Source organism: Suncus etruscus, chromosome 18, assembly GCF_024139225.1.
Source record: "Suncus etruscus isolate mSunEtr1 chromosome 18, mSunEtr1.pri.cur, whole genome shotgun sequence".
Lineage (NCBI taxonomy): Eukaryota > Metazoa > Chordata > Mammalia > Eulipotyphla > Soricidae > Suncus > Suncus etruscus.
This window is the reverse complement of record NC_064865.1, coordinates 38,993,332-39,017,575: the sequence shown is the minus strand read 5'-3', so window position 1 is coordinate 39,017,575 and position 24,244 is coordinate 38,993,332. Positions and strand designations below refer to the sequence as shown.

The following is a 24,244-nucleotide window of genomic DNA, read 5'->3' as shown; positions in this document are numbered from 1 at the left end:
GGACCATATGGGACGCTGGGAGATCGAACCGCGGTCCTTCCTTGGCTAGTGCTTGCAAGGCAGGCACCTTACCTCTAGCGCCACCTCACAGGCCCCGCTCTTCCTTAATTTCAAGTTTTTTAGAATGGCAGGAGCCACCCATATAGAAATCCTAAAGTGTCCATCGCTCATGGCTGCCAAACCGCATACAGCAATGGCAGGGCAGACAAGGAAACACAAAACTGAATAGATTACCCTCAAAGAACGTCTCCTTCAAAAAGGGTTAAATAGGCTGAGAAAAACAGGAAGCTATACTTAGACAGCTTTTTGGAAGGCAATTACACTCACCACTATAAAAGCTTTTAAAGTAGAAAATGTGTACAATCTTGAATGCTTTTATGAGAACTATAGTGAATACCGAGAGGACTAAGTCTCTGGGACCTATAAATGCATTGACAATAACAATAAATCTGAAGTTAGTTTAAATAAAAACCAGAGAAAAGTGTATCTAAAAGCCAAAACCCTGACCAACTTCTCTCAGACTTCACAGATCTGCTTGAATGGTTCATATTAACTCCCATAAATACAGGGGAAAAGAAAAATATACACACCAAACAACCCTCCATTCAAGCCGAGTTCTTGGGAGGCAGTGGGGCTGAGCCAACATTCCCTGAGTATTCAGTATCCACAGCCAGAGCATGCCTTTCCAAAGGACCTCAAGACATGCGAAAGGACCAGAACCTGGACCATGTGGTGATGGGGCCAGACACTTTTCAAAAATAGCCACATGTTATTAGAGTTAAGGAGCAGTGAGGAGCAGTATAGAGCCTGACAGTGGATGTAACACAGATCCTTCAGAAAGGAGACAAAAGTTGATCAAATTTCCCCTTTCAAGCTGGACTCAAGATTCATTTCCTAGGGTCTCAGAGGACGAGTGCTTCTTTTTAGATTTAGACTAAATAATCTCCCTTTGACTTTGTTCATTCCATTATATCTAGGTTGCTGTTTAATAGACCTCAGACTTAAAATTAAATCTTGATGGGGAAGAAGAGATAGTACAGTGCCTTGCAAGACAGCTGACCCAGGTTTGATTCCTGAATTGCCCTCTTCTCTCCCCAAGCACCACCAGGAGTGATTCCTGAGTGCAGAGCCTGGAGTAACCCTGGACATCATGGGATGTGACCCAAGAAACTAAACAAACGAAACCCCTGTAAATGTAAAATTGGTGGTATTTTGAGCTAGATGGGATCAGAGGCTTATACACTGTCTCTACCTTTCCATCTGTCAGGGTATCTAATGCCCTACTTCCAGGATTGCTCTTATCATTACTATCTGCCAGACTTTGGAAGCCTGTGTGTTCTACCCCCAAATCAATGGCAATGACTCCCCGTTCACTTTAAAGACTCCTTGCCACCTTTAAAACAATCCCCGAATCCAGTTTCTGTTTTCAATCTCCCTTCACTGAAGAACTCACCACAATGATGAGACGTCCCCATAAATTCTCTCCCTCCCTGCATCACCACACTGTGGCCGTCTTTCCTAGACCCTTCCTTCACTCCTGCTACTTCCTCCAGTGGGAGCTTCTCTGCCTCCTCCCCTCACTCCTAAGAGTGGGAATCCACAAGACTTTGGGGCTCAGTATTGAGTACTCTCCTATTCTACACATGTTGCCCTTCCGGGGATGTAGTCTCTCTCCAGGGGCACCTCACTACCCCTCTCACCATGTGCCACAGGTATGAGGGCTGACAGTACATGAATGTAAGGGATTCTCACGTTGAGTGAAGAAAAACTACATTCCCTCCTCTATAGATGTTCCTGCTTGAGAGACCTAAAAATACCTTCACAATAACTGAATCTGAAAGAATTAGTTGAAAGAAATGCCAGGATAGGGGCTGGAGTGATAGCACATTAGTAATAGGGCATTTGCCTTGCACGAGACCAACCCAGGAAGGAACCCGATTCAATTCCTGGCATCCCATATGATCCCCCGAGCCTGCCAGGAGTGATTTCTAAGCTGAGAGCCAGGAGTAACCCTTGAGTGCCGCCAGATGTGACCCCCCCGCAAAAAAAAAAGAGGCGAGGATAAAAGTGAATCTAGGCACTGGAGTGATAGCATAGTAGTAGGGCATTAGCCTTGCACACGAACAACCCGAGTTCAATCCCTGGCATCCCCATATGGTCCCCCAAGCCTGCCAGGAGTAATTTCTGAGCGCAGAGCCAGGAGTAACCTGAGTGCCACCGGGTGTGGCCCAACCCTCTCCCCCCAAAAAAAGAAAATGTAAAAGCCAAAACCCTTATCAACTTCTATCAGAGTTCATAGATCTGATTGAATGGTTCCTATGAACTATCAAAAATAGAGGAGAAAAAAGTAGTCTCTACTCCAAACAACCTCCATTCAAGCCGAGTTCCTGGGAGGTAGAATTGCTGAAATAAAGCCAGCTGAGCTGACCAAGATGGGAGGCAAGGTCTGTGGCAAAAGCATGAGTGAAAACAACAGTTTCAACTGGTAGGTCTACAAAAAGGCTAAATTCCTCATGACCACCCCAGTCTCACAGGAAATCCTGACTCAACCATTAGACTAATTAACTCTTTGAACTTGGATCTGTTGCTTTGTCCCTCGGACCTCATTTTTCTTTGTAAATTGGGGGCAATCGTTCCTTTTCATAGGGCTTGGTGAGGATTCAACCTAAAGTACCACTAGTGCTTGGAATAGAGAATTTCAAGGAAACTTAACTATCATTGATTCCTCTGACTCTACTCTTATGCTCAAAGTCTTAGTCAAAAAGGACTAGTAGACGAATCAGCATGGCACAGGGAATAAGAGACATAGGAAAGCAGCTGGAGCCATAGCACAGTGGGTAGAGCATTTGCCTTGTACAAGACTGACCCAGGTTCAATCACGGCACCCCAAATGGTCCCCTGAGCGTGCCAATAATGATCCCTGAATGTAGAGCCAAGAGTAAACCTTGAGTATGACCAGATGTGGTGCAAAATTCAAACCACGGTCCTTCTGTGTGCAAGGCAAACACCTTACCTCCATGCTATCTCTCCGGCCCACCCCTATCCTGATTCTTTTATTACCTAATGGACATTAAAAAGAGGCCAGGGGCCGGAGAGATAGTACGGCGGTAGGGCACTTGCTGCCTTGCATGCAGCCCATCTAGGACAAACAGTGGTTCGAATCCTGGCATCCCATATGGTCCCCCGTGCCTACCAGGAGCGATTTCTGAGCACAGAGACAGGAGTAACCCCTGAGCAGCACTGGGTGTGACCCAAAAACCAAAACCAAACAAAAACCAAAGAGGCCAGAGTATAGTGATAGTACAGCTGGTAAGGCGCATGTCTTGCACACAGCTGGCCTGGACCTGATCCCCAGCATCCCATATGGTCCCTTGAGTCCAGCAGAAATGATTCCTGAGTGCAGAGCCAGCAGTAAGTCCAGAGCATTGCCAGGTGTGGTCCCAAAATAAGAACAAACAAAAAATAACCACCAATAACATGAATTCAAAATTGGACTACATGTAAATGGACCCATTTCCAAAGAAGAATGGAAAGATTGTGTGCTTCAGGTAAGCTCAAAACATTAGTTGTAGATTTTTTTGTTTTTGTTTTTGTAGGATGGAGCACACCTAGCAACACTCAGGCCTTATTCCTGGTGCTGCATTCAAGGATTACTCCCAGCAAGACCGGGGGACCATATGGGGAGCCAGGGAGCCACAACAGGACCTGTGTTGTAAAACACAGGTCAGCCTCATACAAGGCAAATAAATACCTTACCAGAGTATGATCACTCTGGCCCCCTCAAAATATCTGCTGTCATTGGCTCTCATTTTTTTGGTGGGAATAAGTGCACTACCAACAGAGCTTGGGGTGGCACCATACTGTGCTGGGGATCAAAATTGGGGGCTCCCACATGCAAAGCAAATGCTCCAGTCCTTTGAAGGAATTCCCTAGACCCAACAGTTAGTCTAGTAAAAAATATATATGATACCATTTTCTAACTAGAAAGTTTTAAGTTCTACAAAGGTTAATTGAAATATCCTGTCATATACCTACACTAGAAAAAAGATTAAATGAAAGATGTATTTTTTTGTTTTGTTTTGGTTTTTGATTTTTGGGTCACACCCAGTGGTGCTTAGGGGTTACTCCTGGCTCTATACTCAGAAATCACTCCTGGCAGGCACAGGGAACCCATATGGGATGCCGGAATTTGAACCACTATCCATCCCGGATCAGTTTCGTGCAAGGCTTATTGCTATGCTATCTCTTCAGCCCCAGATGTCAATATTTATTTTTTGTTTTGTTTTTGGGCCACACCCGGTAATACTCAGGGGTTACTCCTGGCTATGTGCTCAGAAGTTGCTCCTGGCTTGGGAGACCATATGGGACACCGGGGGGATCGAACCGCGGTTCATCCAAGGCTAGCGCAGGCAAGGCAGGCACCTTACCTTTAGCACCACCGCCCGGCCCTGATGTCAATATTTTTGTAGGACACAAAACAACAAAATTCTTCTCTCTTTTTTCCTTATCTTCGGAGTTTCTAGAGAAGTAAATAACTAGGAGAAGCTGTCAATATGCTGAAATCAAGGCCTAAGGCAGCAGTTACAATGAAAACAGCATGGTTTTCTATACCAGCACCAGGAATCAGACTTCTACCAGGGAAGGCCCTAATGCTGCCTGGCATCAACTTACTCCAGTGTGTGTTCATATGGCACCCTGACAACTTGGTAATAGCAACAACCTGCTTTCAGGGCAGGGTTCTCTGCATTGCCACCTAATGGTGAGATGAAACCAGAAGAAGCTATATGTCACCTTGACTTTGACATAGGATATGTATAGAAATCAAATTCTTGAACTACAGAAACCTGACAGCAACAACTGTGATTGTGAAGGGCTTTTACTGGGACTACAGAGAAAGACTTTAAGGTTAGACAATTTAGTATATCAGGAGCCTGGATTTGGTCTTATGCCAGCATACTTCAAGGGTAACATTTCCCTGTTTTTAGGCCAAAGGTTTTTCCCCATATTTTGCTGTGTCAATGCAAACAACTGCCACACATTCACCTTTTTTTTTTATTGTATTTTTATTTTTATTTTTATTATTATTTTTTTTTTTGGTTTTTGGGTCACACCCGGCAGTGCTCAGGGGTTAATCCTTGCTCTATGCTCAGAAATCGCTCCTGGCAGGCTCAGGGGACCATATAGGATGCCGGGATTCGAACCAATGACCTTCTGCATGAAAGGCAAACACCTTACCTCCATGCTATCTCTCACTAAAACTTAAAACAAAAACAAAAGCAAAAAAAAAAAAAAAAAACCTCCTGAGTGGGGCCAGGACAATAGCATAGCGATAGGGCATTTGCCTTGCACACAGCTGCCCAGGATGGACCTAGGTTCGATCTCTGGCATCCCATATGGTCCCCAGAGCCAGGAGCAATTTCTGAGCGCATAGCCAGGAGTAACCCGAGTGTCACCGGGTGTGGCCAAAAAGAAAAAAAGAAAAACTCCTGAGTGTTATCTGTGTCTTCAGCATGGGTGAATAACCAATTCCTTCCTAGCCTGGCCAAAGGCACTGGAAACAATATGAAAGGCTAATTCATCACAATAGAGTGCCATTCTCATACTGCAGGGTTTCTTAATATACCAATGTAATGATCAACAATGTAAATGTGATTCTTTACAAAAGGTGAGTGTTCTCTAAGATTCTTAGGAAAAGCAGACAGACTGGGGCTGGGGAGATGGAAGGGCTGGAGCACACGCTCTTCTGGTCTAATACGAACATTTCCTGGTCCCCAAAGGACCAAGAGTAAAACCCCAGCACCACAGGGTGTAGCTCCCAAAACAAATCCTCTGAAGAGGGAAGATGAATTATTATTATTGTTGTTGTTGTTGTTGTTGTTTTATTGTCCTTATTATATGCTTGGAAGGTCAGAACTACCCCCAGTGAACCTTAGTATTCAAGCCCATCTTCAGTTTTATTGTTTAAAAGCCATTCATGCGGGGTGGGGGGACAACCCAAGGCATTGAGCATCTGCTCTGCAGGAGACCCAAGTACACCCAGTATCACCAGGTGGTGGGAGGGCAAACCCCAACACCTGGGTTATGGCACCTAAACAAAAGGAAAGTATATCGTCAGGAGAGGTGAAACCTCTTCTCTGACAAGAGGCATATTTGATAAAGTTTTTTACATTGACTATACTTTTGCCTGTTTTCTGTAAGCAGGTGGATTAACTCTATTTTTAACTTCTGAAAAAAGTTAGAAATTAAAATATAAAAAGAGGTGTTTCCCTGCTTTCTCCTCCTTGGTTTTTCCAACTTTGTAGCTCATAATTCTTATCTGTCTGCATGGCAATCTCGCTGTTTATACAATTTAAGTGCTGCAATTGCACAATGGAAGACCATATCTAACTCAGAATCTTCTCAACAGAAAGAATCAATCCCTTTAATGATCACTTCTGAAGTCTAATTGCACAGCTTCTTAAAGGAGACCCTGTGACAATAGTAAGGCAAGGAAATCAGACAGCTGACTGGTACTCAGTAGGTTAAGAAGCACAAGGAAGGGCCAGAGCGATAACATAGCTGATGGAAGGTACCTTGGGATAATAGTGGAGGGACCCTGGCACTATGGTAGTGACCAGTACACAGAAGCACTGAGGTCTAAAACAATACTATTGGAGCTATCATAAGAAATCATAATTGGGGCGGGGCGGTGGCGCTGGAGGTAAGGTGCCTGCCTTGCCTGCGCTAGCCTAGGACGGACCGACCGTGGTTCGATCCCCCGGCGTCCCATATGGTCCCCCAAGAAGCCAGGAGCAACTTCTGAGCGCATAGCCAGGAGTAACCCCTGAGCGTCACAGGGTGTGGCCCCCCCCAAAAAAAACAAAAAACAAAAAACAAAAAACAAAAAAAAAAGAAATCATAATTGAAGAAAAAAAAAACAGAAGTAACATTAAGTATATGGTGATGGATTTCTGCCACTTTTTCTTTCAAAAGTATAAACACTAACATTATTGGAATATGTTACCTGACCAGGAGAACATTAGACTTTCACATGCAGCATTAGAAAGATTCCTAGAGGAAGTGACATACATTCAGCTAATACTTGCTGAAAATAAACGGTGTGGAAGGCATATGTCTAGGATACTTTTCTACACTTTCGGATTGCCTCCCATAGTTGTCAGAACACTGTAAAAAGACAACTACTGTCTTTTTATATTTTAGGAGGAGCCATACCCAGTGTGTTAGAGAAGGAGGATCAGAACTGCAATGCATATTCTCCAGCTCTCTGCTTTATATCCTTGGTCCAAGACTACTATTTTTACAGCTATTTCGTTTGTGTTTGGGTCGCATCCAACAGTCCTAGGGGGTTACTCCTGAGGTAGGGACCATGTGCTGCCTGGACCTTTTGCACAGAGAGCATATGTTCAACCCTTTGGAACTATTTCCCTGGCTAATACTGAACATTTTAAAGGTGAAAAAAAAAATAGGCTAAGTAATGTAAGGGAAGCATGGGGCAAAGGGATACTTCAGTGGTAAAAAGTGCCTCTCTTGCAAGGCTAAGTAAAGCCCTAAGTTCAAGACTCTGTGCCAAAGATAAACGATTCTCTCCCCTTCTCTCAGCCCTTTCATGCCAACAGTAAGAAGGAAGGCAGGGGGAGGCCAGAACTCCCTTGGGGACTTTCAACTAAAGGTGGGATTTGAACCAGTGTGGACTGGCTCCACAGTCTAAATAATGAAATACCACACTAACCACCTTTTCTAACATGAGGCCAAAAGCATCAGAGATTGAAGTATGGAAAGTTCTGTAGGAAGTGTGTCCAATTCAAGAAGCGTGTACATTTTTAGGTGCAAATCAATACTAGTGGGCCCAGGTTCAAGAAATTGCAGTGGGCAATTTATTTTTGTTAAATTAGGATCTGTTGAAGTATCAGTGTGTAACTGAGAGTACTGAGAGAAAAGAGAAAAGAGTACTGAAAGAAAAGAGAAATGAGCTAGATTGCAAAAGTCTCAAAGACACATCAAGGAGTTTAGACTCAGGGTAAACTTTCATCCTAAGAAGGTACTACAAACCAACCTTGAATCCCCCCTACAAACAGGAGTCTCTGAGGGGAGCTTCCCAAGAAACAAGAAAATATTACCAACTTTTCTTGGGGGTGGAGGCCACACCCAGGGACACCCAAGGCCTACCCTGGCTCTACATTCTGGAATCACTCCTGGGGAAACCATATGAAGTGCAGGGAAGCAAACCCAGGTTGGCTGCATGTAAAGAAAGCATCCTAACCCTTACCCACTATACAATCATTCTAGCCCAACCACTATCAACTTGATGCAAAAAGAACTAGAACTATTATAGTTACCCATCACAAGTGCTACCTCATTAGGACAATATTTGGTGGATGGGTAGCACACCCAGCTGTGCTCAGGGCTGACATCTGGAGAAGCTCTGGGGACAACCATTCCAGCCCAGTACCAATTTTTAATATATATGTATATGTATATGCACACACATATATATGTATTTAAAATTCAAAATGCAGTAACAACTTGCCAAATCACCATATGCTGTACAAGATGATCTGTAAAAAAATTTTTTTATTCTTGCAGTCAATTTTTTTAAACTAATCAGAAGGCAGAATAATTTAATTGGTTTTCAGGATTAAGGGAGGTTCCTAGTCCAGGAGATCAAAGCCAGGGTCTCATAAATCCAAGACAGATGCTTTATCACTTTAAAATGCAGGAAACTGAGGCTGGAGCATAGGGTAGGGTGCTTGCCTTTCATGTGGCCAACCTGGGTTTAATCCCCAACACCTCATATAGTCCCCTAATCACCATCAGGAGTGATTCCTAAGCACAGAGTGAAGAGTAAGCTCTAGGCAATGCCAGGTGTGTCCAAATAACAAATAAACCAAGTGCAGAAAACTGATTTAGTAGCCATCTTTAAGGAGGCCTTGAAAAGATGTGCTAAAAAGGTAAGACTTCTTGTGAAAATAATTCAGAAATACCTTCTGCTGTCCATTTGCCTCACAAGGAAGCAAGAATTGTAGGGACTAGAGGGCTAATACAGAGAGGGTAGGGTGCACACAGCTGACCCAAGGTCAATCACTAGCACCCCAGGTGGTCTCCCCAATTCTGCAGCAGTGATTCCAGAGTTATACCTGAGCAGCACCAACAGTGGCCCCCAAACTAATAATAGTAAAAATAAAAGGCAAGAGATTCATTAAAGAGAAGCTTTCAGAGGGTGGAGGTGATAGCACAGCGGTAGGGCATTTGCCTTTCATGCAGCAGACCTGGGATGAGGATGGGTTCTATCCCCAGTATCCCATATGGCCCCTGAGCCTGCCAGGAGAAATTTCTGAGTGCAGAGTCATGAGTAACCCGAGTTACTACTCCTCACATGCTAGGTGTGGCCCAAAAACTAAAAGAAAACAAAAAAAGAAAAAAAAAGATAAATTTTAAGGCTAACACTTTTATCAACCCACCCCCTGGTAATGGCTATAAAACTCACATTTAATAAACACATAACATGTGTCGGATGCCAGGAGGGTAAGCACTATTGTTACCACCAATTTGAAAGTAAGGAAACTGAGGCACAGCTGTTAAGCAAGGTTGACTATTGAACCCAGGCCAAATGGCCCTAGAATCAGTCAAGTCCTTCCTTTAAAATGAAATCCCTAGGGGCTGGAGAGATAGCATAGAGGTAAGGCATTTGCCTTTCATGCAGGATGGTGGTTCGAATCCCGGTATCCCATATGGTCCCCTGTGCCTGCCAGGGTCAATTTCTGAGCATGGAGCCAGGAGTAACTCCTGAGCGCTGCCAGGTGTGACCCAAAAACCAAAAAAAAAAAAAAAAAAAAAAAGAAAGAAAGAAATCCCCAATCCCAAGCCACAGGTTTCAATGCCCCTTTGCTTCTCAACCAGAAGGAAATTCCTACCCACAATTTCTCACTAATTTCAAAGATGGCTGAGCTCATCTCAACTCATCAAGGAACAAGTGAAAGCTGGTTCCAGGAATTCAGCAAAAAGAGCGAGGGGAGAAGTGGGTGATACAGCTTTTTAGGAATAGCCTGGGTTGGGTGGGGAAACTGGTTACAAGGCAGCCTCATCATTCCACCGACTGTACAGCCTGGGAATCTGGACGTTGCTTATCAGCGCCCACCCACACAGCTCTACCCCAGCAACCTTTTCTGACTCAGAAAAGAACCCAAACATCTAGAATCACCTAACTAAGGAAGTCTGAGGGAGTCGAGGAGGGGCCTAACTGGGCCAGGGATCCTCAGGCCTTAGGTTCAGAGCACAATCCGAGGAGCAAGAAGCGTGTGCTGGCAAGTCAGGAATGGATTCTGTGAAGGGCAGGGTGTCCCACCCCTCCATCCAGCTTTGAGAAAGCAAAGAATTTCGACTTAAAAAGGTCTTTTTTCTGTAGTACACCATCAAATTTTTTGGTTAGTTAACAGGCTAAACAGAGGGAAGCAGGGCATAATGCCACTTCATCTGCACTTTAATGAATCTTTATTACCAAAACAAGTCCTCTGCTTTGGACAGGCAATTTGAAAAACTAGGGGGAAAGGGGGGGGGGGGGGCAGATCTACCCAGCTAGTGTATGGAAGAAAGCCATGACGATGAAATAGTGCCAGGAGAAAAGATCATGGACACCTAAACAGCCCCTCAGGGAACGCTGCCTTCCCGAAGACCACACAGGAGGAACATCCGCACTCAGCCAGGGGCTCTCAGCACTCCAGCTGCAGAATTCAGAGCCAGCAGCAGCACCAGCTCCTTAACCCCTCTGCTCATCGGTGGACCCAATAAAGGAATACACAACTGCTTTACCTTACCCCTTGAAAGAGATGCCCATTGCCAGAACCTGGGTTACTAACTGTCGCATGAAAGTTGTTCCCCCGCTCACTTTCATTAGCTAACGGGCTCCATGACGACAGAGACTGTGTGTAAAGCCTGTCATCCTTAACCAGAATAGCACCAGCAACACAGTATGACACCATACGTTTTTGTATGGGCACAGTAAAAAAAAAAGGGGAAACCATAGACACAGAAACAAGATCTTATCTTCTAGGGATAAGAACTCACTTTTTATAGCAGAAGGGTGCCTCCTATCCTGAACATGTGTCATGTGGATACAACCAGTCCCCAGAAGATTGGACAGTGTCAGTCCAACCCAAAATCCCAGATGCCCGACATAGAAATGATACAGCTCATGGGGCCGGGAAGGTGGCGCTAGAGGTAAGGTGCCTGCCTTGCAAGCGCTAGCATAGGATGGAACCGGGTTCGATCCCCCGGCGTCCCATATGGTCCCCCCAAGCCAGGGGCGATTTCTGAGCACATAGCCAGGAGTAACCCCTGAGCATCAAACAGGTGTGGCCCAAAAACCAAAAATAAATAAATAAATAAATGATATAGCTCTGGGCAACACCACCAGGAACTAAGCTCCATTGGGAGATTTATAACACTACTCTGGCACCAACTTGTGCCAGTTTTGATATGACAACGAGGAAAGGAAAACTTGACCTAAGACCAGGCTGTCTTATCACATCACCTAACACTAAATGGAAATGAGAAGCGATATCGTCCTTAGAACTGTGAAAAATAAGAGCACCAACAACAGAAAACTGACTTTGACAACCGTGACTGAACAGAACCTACCTTGGGACTAATAAGGAAAACCCTACCCTAGGCTGTAGCCCAGGACACATAAAAAACAACAACAACAACAACAACAAGATGTCTTATTGCAGAGGTCCAACTTAGACAACAGAGACTGAGCAGAACCTTTGAATCCATAATATCCTAGGCTTCGGCTTAGGGACTGAGCGAAAACAGGGAGCAAGTGTTACAGAAGACTGAACACAACAACAACAATGGATAGGAACCTCTAGAACCTAGAGACTCTATCCTAGACCCTGACCTATAAACCATGCAAATATCAAGATTGCTAGCTACAGTGGCTTGATTTTCTCACACACAACCGAGAGGAAACTTTCCTGGCATCACAAAAAAGCCTTTGGGATGGGGTAATGAGTATATATGGAGCCAGGGGTTTATCCCATGATGGTATGCTTCAAGGATGGAAAAACCCTGAATCTCTTAGGCCACGGGAATCCCTTTCTTCCCGATGCTTACTGTGCCTATGCAAAAAAAAAAAAAGTGGGGAACGCCAAACCCTACCACTCCAGCACCCATACTTTTTCTTGTTTTGTTTTGATTTGTTAGCTTTTGACTTTATTTTCTTTCTCTTTCTTCTTCCACTTTTTCTCTTTCTTTTTCACTCTTGTTGTTATTGTTTAGAGATTTATTTTTATTTTATTTGCCAGGTCCATTTATTTTTCTTTTTTTCTTCCATTTTTCTTTTCTTTTTTTTTTCTCTCTCTTCTTTTTTTTTTTTTTGGTAGTTGTCACCAAATTATTTTCTCCCTTTTTTCTTATCCTTTTTATCTCCAATGATGGTGGAATAGATGCTCAATCTACAACAAGCTGTAAAGTGGAGACCAGTTACACTAGCAATATGGGGGGGTAGAGGAGGGAGATATGGGGTGCATACTGGGAACAAGGGCGGAGGGAGGACAGCACTGGTGGTGGGAATGCCCCTCATTCATTGTCACTATGTACCATAAATAATGCAGTGAAAGATTTGTAATGCACTTTGGTCACAATAAAAATAAAAAAAAATAGAATGTAAAATTGGTGATTATTCGTAAAAAATGTTGGCAGTGACACTAACACATAAACAACACATACAAGAAACTGTCAAAATTTGATTTGGCCATGTAAAAATTAATACAAATTATAGTCACTTATGTGAACTGCTTACCTAATTACCACACAACACAATATGATCAGGCATATCATTAAGTGTCAGATTTCCAAAGGAATGCTTGACTTAATCGCACTGAACTAAAGTTACACAGCTTCAACTTCATAAATCGTTACTCAGATAGCATGCCTATTTACTCATATCTTAAAACTAAAATGAACATCTCTAGATGAACAAGAATTTGAGTTAGCACAAAGACATTCACAGTTTTCAGGCACAAACTAAAATATAGAAAGATGAAATCAGTGGCTCTGAGCACTATACAGAGATTCCAGGGGCAGGAAACATATCCAACTCTTCCCTCCACCCCCATTTTTGGACCACACCTTGAGGTGCTCAGGGTTTACTCCTGGTAGACCTAGACATACCATCTGAGGTGCCAGGGATTGAACCCAGGTTGGCCATATGCAAGACAACTAACTGTCCAACCCACTAACCACACTATCTCTCCTGGTGCTCTATCTTCCATTTCTATAAAGTATGACTCTAAGCAAATCATTTCTATTCATTTCAATAAGGAGTCTCCACTCTGTGGTCTTCTTGGAGTGGGGATGGGTAGAGCCCATACCCCACCTCCACTCCCATACTGCTGGAAACCCCAGCAGCCACATCCCACATCCCACAGATGTTGCCATGTAAGCAACAGCCCCACTTCACAACTTCACTACTAATCTCAGAAGAGAAGTAGGCCAAGCCAAGCTGCTGAGACTTTCTGGCCCAGTGCCACAGATCCTGGAGTCGCTAGAGCATGCAGCCCCACCTCTAAATTCCACTACACTTACAGCCCGGTAGGAGCATAGCAAACTAGATGGGAAAGTAGCACAGACGCCAACTGTGCTCAGTAAACATAAACAGTAACACAGAAGGCTCAACTGGCAACAAAACAGCCTTGTAAACCCTCAGACCCCATGGTGAGATGTGACAATTTTCACAAATTTTCTTTTACTGAAGTATTTTCAATAATTCCATTAGCCATTTTGTTGTGACAAGTAATACAAGATAAATTATTTGGGGCCAGAATGAATAGAACAGGTAGAGTTACCTTGCATGCGGCCAACCCAAGGTTCAATCCCTGGCATCACATATGCTCCTCCATGCAATGTCAGGAATAATTTCTGAGTGCAGTGCCAGAAGGAAGCCCTGAACAAGCACTGCCAGGGGTAGTTCAAAAATTAAAAAATGAGAGGCCAGAGCAGTGGTGTAAGTGGTAGAGCATTTGCCTTGCATGAAGTACCCTAGGACGGACTGCAGTTTGATCCCCCAGCATCCCATAATTCCCCAAGCCAGAAGCGATTTCTGAGCATATAGTCAGGAGTAACCCCTGAGCATCACAAGGTGTGGCTCAACCCCCCGACACCCCAAATAATTATTTCTGTGCCTGCTAAGAGGGAAGGCATCAGAGTAGGTAGGAAGCTAGGAACAATGGTGGAGAGAAGGTCACAGTGGTAGTGGGACTGGTATTGAACATTAAATTCCTGAAACTGTATTATGAACAACTCTGTAAACCATGTGTTTAAATAAACTTTAATAGGCCGGAGAGATAGCATGGAGGTAAGGCGTTTGCCTTGCATGCAGAAGGTCATTGGTTCGAATCCTGGCATCCCATATGGTCGCCCGAGCCTGCCAGGAGCGATTTCTGAGCATAGAGCCAGAAATAACCCCTGAGCACTGCCGGGTGTGACCCCCCCAAAAAATAAATGAAATAAAATAAATAAATAAGAATTCTCCACCCCCACTTGCCACCATCCTTTATTCTAAACAGCCAAGGATTTATAGTAACAGGAAATCTGGAGTCCAGGGAAACAGATAGATGTCTTGAATTTTAGCTGACAGGAAAGAAAAGCTTCCTTTCTGCACAGAGGGTACGGTTTGGGCTTCTTAAAGACCAACCATTAGGAACAGAGAGAGAGAGAGAGAGAGAGTAACCACAAGTAAGGTACTTGCCTTGCACAAGGCTAATCTGGGTTCATATCCCCAGGACCACATAAAGTCCCCCAAACACCACCAACCGTTCAACATCTGGACTCTAAACTTGCCATCATAAAGTCAAACACAAAGCCAAAGAAGCATACTTGGCCTTTTCTAGAAGTTTTCTATCCTCTGCACAGTCACTGAGCTTCAGTCTCATAGGTAAGGAAGTTCTGGGTGCCTAGATAATAACCCTGTGGGTTTGAGGACCCCCCCATGACTATCCTGCACACACAGAAGGAGCTTATTTTAGCAGACCACAGGCCAAAGCTAAAAACAGGGTTGGCTTTAAAACTCTTAGAAGCAAAACTACACTCCATTTCATAAAAGTGCTGATTTGGCTTTCAGTACACAAATCAGTAAATAAGTAACTAAGAGTCCTGAAGAGTAAGGAGGGCTGCGTTTTCCCCTTCTCTTCTCCCTAATCCCTCCTCTGTCAAGAGCTCATGGGACTACTCTGTAAAAATACCCATCTGGTGACTGAACACATCACAATAAATAAAGGAAGTTAAAACAAACCAAAAGATAGACTGATAGGGCAGATTTTTTTAAATTATCCCCCACTGTAGGCCTTGCTTACAACTCCTAAGGACTCCAAATAAGCAATGGGATTATATTAAAGCAAACACCACAGAAGAAGAAAAAAAAAACTTATTTCCATTATGAACAAAAAAATTCCATCTCCCATTTTCAAAACCTACTTAAATCCCATTTAGTGATAGGAGAACTTAGCCTCTCAACTGCAACACCAGAGCCAATTCTGTTCATTCCCCTTGTTGACGGTCTTTCCAATGTGGCTTCCTCTCAATGATGTCTTCCAGATCCTATGCATTTTGCACTCTTGGTGAATCTTAACCCTTCAATCCAGTTCCCCAAAAGTTATAGTGAGTCTGGGCCCGGAGAGATAGCACAGCGGTGTTTGCCTTGCAAGCAGCCGATCCGGGACCAAAGGTGGTTGGTTCGAATCCCGGTGTCCCATATGGTCCCCCGTGCCTGCCAGGAGCTATTTCTGAGCAGACAGCCAGGAGTCACCCCTGAGCACTGCCGGGTATGGCCCAAAAACCAAAAAAAAAAAAAAAGTTATAGTGAGTCTTACCTTTAGAGTAAATCCAACTCTTTTAAATGGCATGATAGGTCTTCAGTAAATCTCTCCTACCCCCTCCTTCTCACCAACTACCTGTTGTCTTCGGAATGGGCCACACTCCCTGGACATCCATTCATTGTACAAACTGATAGCGGTTTCTCATCTTCAAGGACCATGTTTTACTCATATACCTGGCCTGCCTCTCTTCTCCCTCCCCTCCCCTCCTCTCCCTCTGCCTCTTCTCTTCTCTTTTCTCCCTCCCTCCTTTCCTCTACCTCTCTCTACCTCTCTCTCTCTCTCTCTCATATATATTAAGGCTTCTTTTCTTACCCTAATGATCAACATAAGAATAAGGTACTCAGTAATAGAGAAACTGCTATATTATTTGATTCCAAATCTACATACCCAAGAGTCATGCACAAAGAAATAAGAATTAGATATTAACACCCTCTCTTTGACTTCAGGGGGGAAAAAGACTACTAAGGTGACTTTTAATAATTATTGTTGATGGGGTCAGAGCGATAGCACAGCAGTAAGGTGTTTGCCTAGCACTCAGCCAACCCCCGGTGGACCCGGGTTCAATTTCCGGCATCCCACATGGTCCCCTGAGCCTGCCAGGAGTGATTTCTGAGTGCAGAACCAGGATTAACGCCTGAGCACCACTGGGTATAGCTCATAAAAAAATTATTATTACTATTATAACTAAGAGAGATGGGTGCTTAATTTGCATGCAGCCAGCAGCCAACTGAAGTCCAACTGCCAGCATCCCATATGGTACCCTGAACCTGCCAGGAGTGATCCCTGAGTATACAATTGCTGGCATCCCGTACAGCTCCCCAAACATGCCAGGAGTGACCCCTGAGCACAGAGTCAGGAATATGCCTTGAGTATAAATAGGTGTAGCCCAAAAATGAAAAACAAAAGATCTGAACCCAGAATAGTTGATTCTGGAGTCACTAACAGGTAGGGTTTTCATTAACTTTTGGGTTTTTTGGGGTTTTTTTGGTTTTGGTTTTTGGTTTTTGGGCCACACTCAGCGGTGCTCAGGAATTACTCCTGGCTGTCTGCTCAGAAATAGCTCCTGGCAGGCACAGGGGACCATATGGGACACCGGGATTCGAACCAACCACCTTAGGTCCTGGATCGGCTGCTTGCAAGGCAAAAGCCGCTGTGCTATTTCTCCGGGCCCAACTTTTGGTTTTGAAATAATTTTAGGCTTACAAAGGAGTCCCAAAGATAACAGCTCAAAGATTATATATTCAATTTACCCTGTATTAACATCTTACATATCTTTGCTACAATGAACAAAAGTTAAGAAATTAGGACTAGTGGGGCTGGAGAGATTGCATGGAGGTAGAGCATTTGCCTTGCATGCAGAAGGACGATAGTTCGAATCCCGGTATCCCATATGGTCCCCCATGCCTGCCAGAGGCGATTTCTGAGCTCAGAGCCAGAAGTAAACCCTGAGCGCTACAGGAAGGAGGGAAGGAAGGAAGGGAGGGAGGGAGGGAGGGAGGGAGGGAGGGAGGGAGGGAGGGAGGGAGGGAGGGAGGGAGGGAGAGATGAGGGAGGGAGGGAGGGAGGGAGGGAGGGAGGGAGGGAGGGAGGGAGGGAGGGAGGGAGGGAGGAAGGGAGGAAGGGAGGAAGGAAGGAAGGAAGGAAGGAAGGAAGGAAGGAAGGAAGGAAGGAAGGAAGGAAGGAAGGAAGGAAGGAAGGAAGGAAGGAAGGAAGGAAGGAAGGAAGGAAGGAAGGAAGGAAGGAATTAGGACTAGGATGGGGACCAGAGAGATAGCACAGCTTTAGGGTGTTTGCCTTGCAGCCTTGCATGTGGCTGACCCGGGAGGAACCAGGTTCAAATTCCAGCATCCCATATAGTCCCTTGAGCCTGCCAGGGGCAATTTCTGAGCACAGAGCCAGGAGTAACCCCTGAAAGTCACCTGGTGTGACCCCCCAAAAAATAAATAAAAACAGAAATTAGGGCTGAGGGTCAGAGAGATAGTAAAAGAGTTAAGGTGCTAGCCTTGTACTTGGCTCACTCAGATTGGAATCTTGGTACCACACAGAGCCCCTCCAATTCCCTCCAAGAGTGATCCCTGAGCCCAGAACCAAGAGGCAGAACATCAGTGTGGCAACATCAGTGTGGCCAAAATTTAAAAATTGCGGTGAGTTCAAACAATGAGTTACATGATTCAGATTTACCCCCTTGTTTATGCCCTGTCCCTTTTCTGTTTCTTCATTCTTGGTCTCCAGGTCACTCGCAAGCCTGTCACTCTCCAAGTACTAACTATCAAGCAGAGGCTCACAAGCCGTTTGGTTTTTTCTGGAAAAATTACTCAGTGCCTACTGGGAAATCTACCTTTTTTAAGCAAAGAAACATAATGTGTCCCAGTTCCTAATTGTATGCCAGGTTACTGTTACCTCCCTGGATAGGTCCAACACTCTGAGTGGTGAGCACTTTTGCAAAGACTGTTGTAGACTATCCTTCAACTTAAAGTTGTCTATTGGTTATATTGAAGCAATGGATTTGGAGGAAGAATACAAGAGACAAATAGCTTTGTTCATCAGATTCTATCACAGGATAATTGATCAATGATTTAATCACCACTTAATTACCATTGGCGATGGCCTGCTTCTCCACTATAAGGAACTCTGTTCTCTTTCCATGTGATACTAGGGCTCAAAACCAGAATAATGGCAAGCAGAATGAGTGCTCCAGCCCATCCAACTATTTCTCTGGTCCCTCCATACTCTACTTGGAAGTCAGCCTCTGGATCCGGCACACACCCAAGAGAAGGAAACTGAAACGCTGCTTTTATTTAAGGAAGTTGCTGAGACCACCATAGTAATTAATAGGTATTTTAGCTGCTTCAAAATGCTTGAAGCCATGCTAATAACCTGTTTCTCCTTAGACTTTTACTCACTCATTTTAGCCCTCACTGTGGATCTTGCCTGCAACAACTCTACTGTTCTTTTGTTTGTTTGTTTGTTTGTTTTTGGTTTTTGGGTCACACCCGGCGTTGCTCAGGGGTGACTCCTGGCTGTCTGCTCAGAAACAGCTCCTGGCAGGCACGGGGGACCATATGGGACACAGGGATTTGAACCAACAACCTTTGGTCCTGGGTCGGCTGTTTGGAAGGCAAACACCACTGTGCTATCTCTCCGGGCCCTTTTTTTAATATTTTTATTTAAACAACTTTATTACATACATGATTGTGTTTGGGTTTCAGTCATGTAAAGATACTCTACTGTTCTAATGAGGATTCTCTAGGCCCCTATTTCTTGTTCATTTTAACTTCTGAAAGGAAGAACATAAAAGTGTGAATAAATTTATGTCATTAATTATGGATATGTTGTGCTCTGGCTTATCATTCAATACTACTTTTATTTATTTTGTTATTCAAACGGCTTTAGCTTTGACCACAGAGCAGCCTTCTCTGTTCTTTGACATGATCCTAGCTTTTCTCTTGCCCTTGCCCCAGTTCTAGAACAACCATTTCTCCATGAAATTTCTATTTCTTTGGGAGGGGCCTGGCAATTTTTATATTCATAAGTTTCTCCTCCGGCAATATGCTTAACAAATAGTAATTAGGTACTAATCAGCGTTTGTTTATAAAAAGCACAAAGGACAGAGAGCAAGAGTCCACTTACATACTGGACAGTGAGGAGACAGACTTCCTCTTCTCCTGATCTATCCTGTTGGACAAGGCCTGGAAGCTTTCTGCAGAGTAAGACTGCAACAAGCTGTAGTTAGTTTCTTTCCCAATTCAGACTTTGGAGCTACCTTAAAACATGCCACATAAACCTTCCAGAGAAGGTGATTTCCAGCAAGACATCACTACAAACCATAGTCATTTTTAAGACTATGGAAACTAAGGTTCAGGAAAAGTTTAAAAAATATTTTAATATGGGCCCGGAGAGATAGCACAGTGGCGTTTGCCTTGCAAGCAGCCGATCCAGAACCAAAGGTGGTTGGTTCGAATCCCGGTGTCCCATATGGTCCCCCGTGCCTGCCAGGAGCTATTTCTGAGCAGACAGCCAGGAGTAACCCCTGAGCACCGCCGGGTGTGGCCCAAAAACCCAAAAATAATTTTTAATATATGTATTAATATATGGATATATTTATATATTTCCCCCAGGATCTTCCAGCTAGACGGTGGTTTAGGTAGCCCTCGGCAGAAGGCCCCCGAAGAGAAAAAGGACTCCCAAAGACAGTATTTTTTGTTTCCTTTTAACCCGAGTCCTCCTCCCTTCAAACTACAGATGTGGAGGAACAGAAGATAAACAGACTTATGTACTTTCCAAACTCCAGGAAGCCAGACACACCTATATAAAACAAACTAACACTCTACGGACAAGAAGAACTGAAGACTTGATTCAAATGTAAGGATTTTGCCCATGGATGTACCTACACATCCAGAAATAAAAAGCTAAAAATTAAATAAATAATTAAATCAGGGGTCCCAAACTCAATTTACCTGCGGGCGCAGGAGGCAAAGTCGGGGTGATCCTTGAGTGCAAAGTCAGTAGTAAGCCTTGAACATTGAGGGGTGTGACCCAAACAACAAAAACAAAACACAACAAAAGAAGATTCCTCTAGGGCAGGGCCACAAAATGTTGTACGAAGGGCCGCAAACAGCCCATGGGTCGCGAGTTTGAAACCCCTGAATTAAATAAATCAAAGAGGGGGAAACACAACTTGGATTTTGTTCTACTTAAACTCATGGTCACAGGAATCCAAGGATCAAGCTATCTCTTTTGTGTGTGTGCATGTGGGCGGTGTCCAGGTTCTGTGCTCAGGACTTGCTCCCAACTCTATGCTCAGGAGTCACTCCTGATGGGGCTCAGAGCACCATATGAGTGCTGAAAATCAAATCTTATGTTCTGTACTATCTCTCTAGGCCCTAAGCCTATCTTCTTAGCATAAGTACCAAGAGAGCAAAGTTAGAACAAATATGAATCATAATCAAAACAATGATATTTTTAAAGCACAACGTCCAGCCTCTAAATGTCAAAATCTCCCACGTTCATGGGAGGTTGTACCTGGTAATGAGAAAGTCTGATGCCAACCAGATTCATCATATGACTCCAATGACCTCATTATTTCATTTGCGAAAGAAACTCAGATAACAGCTTGAGCAACAGGAAGCATCTTATATATAGCATTAAATATATATACAGCAATTTTGCAAGTACAATAAGCTTACAAAATATTAATATAAATCCATCTATGTAAAACATGTATGTTGGTGTATATCAATTTAGTATATGTGTTCACATAACAGTATATTTTATGTTTTTTTTAAATATAGATGCATATATATGAAGAGCAATGTTTGTGTTTACTTAATATTCACTGGTTCTCAAAAACCTACTTGTAGTTTGAACTCACAGTGATCTATTTCATCAAAATTTGTTTGGGGGGCTGGGAAGACAGGTCACACACATAGTGCTGCATCCTCAGGCCAAATGTTGACTGTTGGGGGCCCGACATCCTCCCACCAATACCCCACCCTTCTTGGCCAGGTATAGCTAGAGAAGACCCTGGGCTCCCCAAGTAATGCTTTAAAGGCCCCTCACTTCCCCAAAATATGTGTGGGACTGGGAATATAGCTCAGTAGTAAAGCATATGCTTTGCATGAGTGAATTCAAAGCATGTGTGAATTCCTGGGTTCAATCACTACACAGTAAAGAGACTTTTTTTAAATTAGACCAAAGAGCTAGTTGAATGGATTGAGTATATTTATCGCATCTAGGAGGTCCAAGTTCACAAAGTCCTCCCGGCACCACCAAGGTGATTCTCACAGAGTCTGGTATAACCCCACCCCAACCCACCAGCACTGCCAATTGTGGCCCAATAACCAAGAATAAATAATTTCAAAGCAGTGGCTATGAGCACATTCTCCACTCTAGAGAAAAACCCACAAATCGACCTGAGATGTACATCTCAGCAATTACCCCTCTGGAATGCTTCGCTTCAGCAGCATATATACTAAAATTGGAATGATACAGATAAGATTAGCATGGCCCCTGTGCAAGAATAATACGCAATTACCCCTCTGGAAAAACCCGTGCTGTCTCTCCAACACAGTTATCTGACCCCTATTATTTCTCTAAATAAAACTCTTTAATTTCAAATAATAGAAGCAAAAAATAAAAAAGGCTACAGGAAAACTCATATTATTAGAATAATAAACATCACAACCAAATAAGCCAACTAGACTGCATCAATATTAAACTAAATGCACACTTGGGACTGGAGAGATAGTATATCAGGTAGGGCACTTGCTTTGCCTTGCATGCAACCAACCCAGCACTCCATATGCTTCCCACCACCAAGACACATCTAGAGTGATCCCTGAGTGCCAAGGCAAGAGTATGCCTATGCATCACCAAGTATGACTCCCCCAAAAAAGGGCAATTAGTCTTACAGATTAAAATGAGAACACCAATCCCCCTTCCCCAAGAATCTTGCACCTAGATTTTACTGCTTCATTTCTGTATTTTGGGTTTGGTTTTAGGGCTAAATCTGGTAGTGCTCAGGACTTACTCCTGGCTCTGTGCTCAGGGATCACTCCTAGAGGAGTTCTGGGGAGCCATTGAAACCCAGGGATTAATTGCAGGAAAAAACACCCTATCTGCTGTACTATTCCTCTAGCCCCTCTCTGTATCATTTCATTAATACTGCAGCTTTATATCAAACTTAAAATTAGAACTACTTTTTACTTAACAGACACAGGTATTTGTTGTTGCTATTGTATTTTTTTTCCTGGGCCTTCAACATGCTAGGAGCCATCAGGGCTACTATCAGCAGTCCTCAGGGGGCCATATGTGCCAGGATTCAAGTCTGGGGCCCTATGTAAGCCAGACATGCAACTGCAGTCCTTTGTACTAGGTCCCTGTCCCAACAAAGATTTGAGGAGGCAGTGTTAAGATATTCCTGGTGGGGGGCCCAAGAGATAGCACGGAGGTAAGGCATTTGCGTTACATGCAGAAGGCTAGTGGTTCGAATCCCAGCATTCCATATGGTCCCCCGACCCTGCCAGGAGCGATTTCTGAGCATAGAGCCAGGAGCAACCCCTGAGCGCTTCGGGGTGTGACCCAAAAACCAAAAATAAATAAATAAATAAAGATACTCCTGGTGGTCAGTGGTGCTTAGGACTCATTCCTGGCAGTTCTCAGGAAACTATATGTGTATTGGAGACTGAATAAGGGTCAGTCATGTGAGAGGAAAATGCCTTAACCCATAAATATCTCTCTGACCCCTAGCACAGATTTTTTTTTTTTTTGAGTTTTTGGTTTTTGGGTCACACCCGGCAGTGCTCAGGGGTTACTCCTGGCTCCATGCTCAGAAATCATTCCTGGCAGGCTCAGTGAACCATATGGGATACCAGGATTCGAACCAATGACCTTCTGTATGAAAGGCAAATGCCTTACCTCCATGCTATCTCTCCAGCCCCAGCACAGATATTTTTGTTTTTTGTTTTATTGGTTTTTTTTTTTTTTGGTTTTTGGGCCACACCCGTTTGATGCTCAGGGGTTACTCCTGGCTATGCACTCAGAAATCGCCCCTGGCTTGGGGGAACCATATGGGATGCGGGGGGCGGGGAATCGAACCCGGTCCATCCTACGCTAGCGCTTGCAAGGCAGACACCTTACCTCTAGCGCCACCTTCCCGGCCCCCAGCACAGATATTTTTAAGTGATTATAAAAACTCATTTAACAGAAGTGTCACTTTAGGCCAAAGAGATAGTACAGGGGTTAAGCCACTTGCCTTGCACATAATCAACAGTGGTTCAATCCCCAGCACTGCTATGGTCCCCTGAGCACCACCAGGAGTGGTTCCTGAGCAAAGAACAGTGAGTAGGTCCTAAGCTCAGCAGAATGTGGCTCAAAAAAAAAGTTAATTAAATAAAATCACTGACTATAAATGTCTCCCATTGAATGAAAAGAAGCTCGAGTACCTAGGCTACCACTTTCATCAATTCTTTCAGTAAATAAAATATGTGTTTAACAAGAGAGTAAAGTTTAGGGTCAGAAAGATGGTGTAGGAAGTAAGGCAAGTGACTGACTGACTGACTGACTGACTGACTGACTGACTGACTGACTGACTGACTTACTTACTTACTTACTTACTTACTTAAAACCAACCCACGTTCAATCTCTGGTGCTTCATACTGGTCCCTGAGCACCAGCAGGGGTCACTCTTGAACACAGAGCTAGGAACTTCTCCTGAGCAGCACCAAGAGCTACCAACTCCTGACTCTGTGCTCAGGGGTCACCAACTGATGGTACTTGGGGACCATATACGGTGCTGAGGGTAGAACACAAAGACAGCCACATGCAACACAAGGTTCTTTTTATTGGGGTTGGGGGGAACCACACCCGGCAGC

General features: G+C 44.0%; 1 protein-coding gene and 1 non-coding gene across 4 annotated transcripts in view; one reads left to right on the top strand and one right to left on the bottom strand.

Moving 5' to 3' along the window:
• The window catches only part of ANKS1A (ankyrin repeat and sterile alpha motif domain containing 1A), a 220,569-nt gene that overhangs the window by 176,123 nt on the left and 20,202 nt on the right, over positions 1 to 24,244 (bottom strand). The window lies entirely within an intron of this gene.
• LOC125996811 (U6 spliceosomal RNA) lies at positions 21,819 to 21,928 on the top strand. Its single transcript, XR_007491485.1, has one exon. It is a non-coding gene; the product is annotated as a U6 spliceosomal RNA (small nuclear RNA).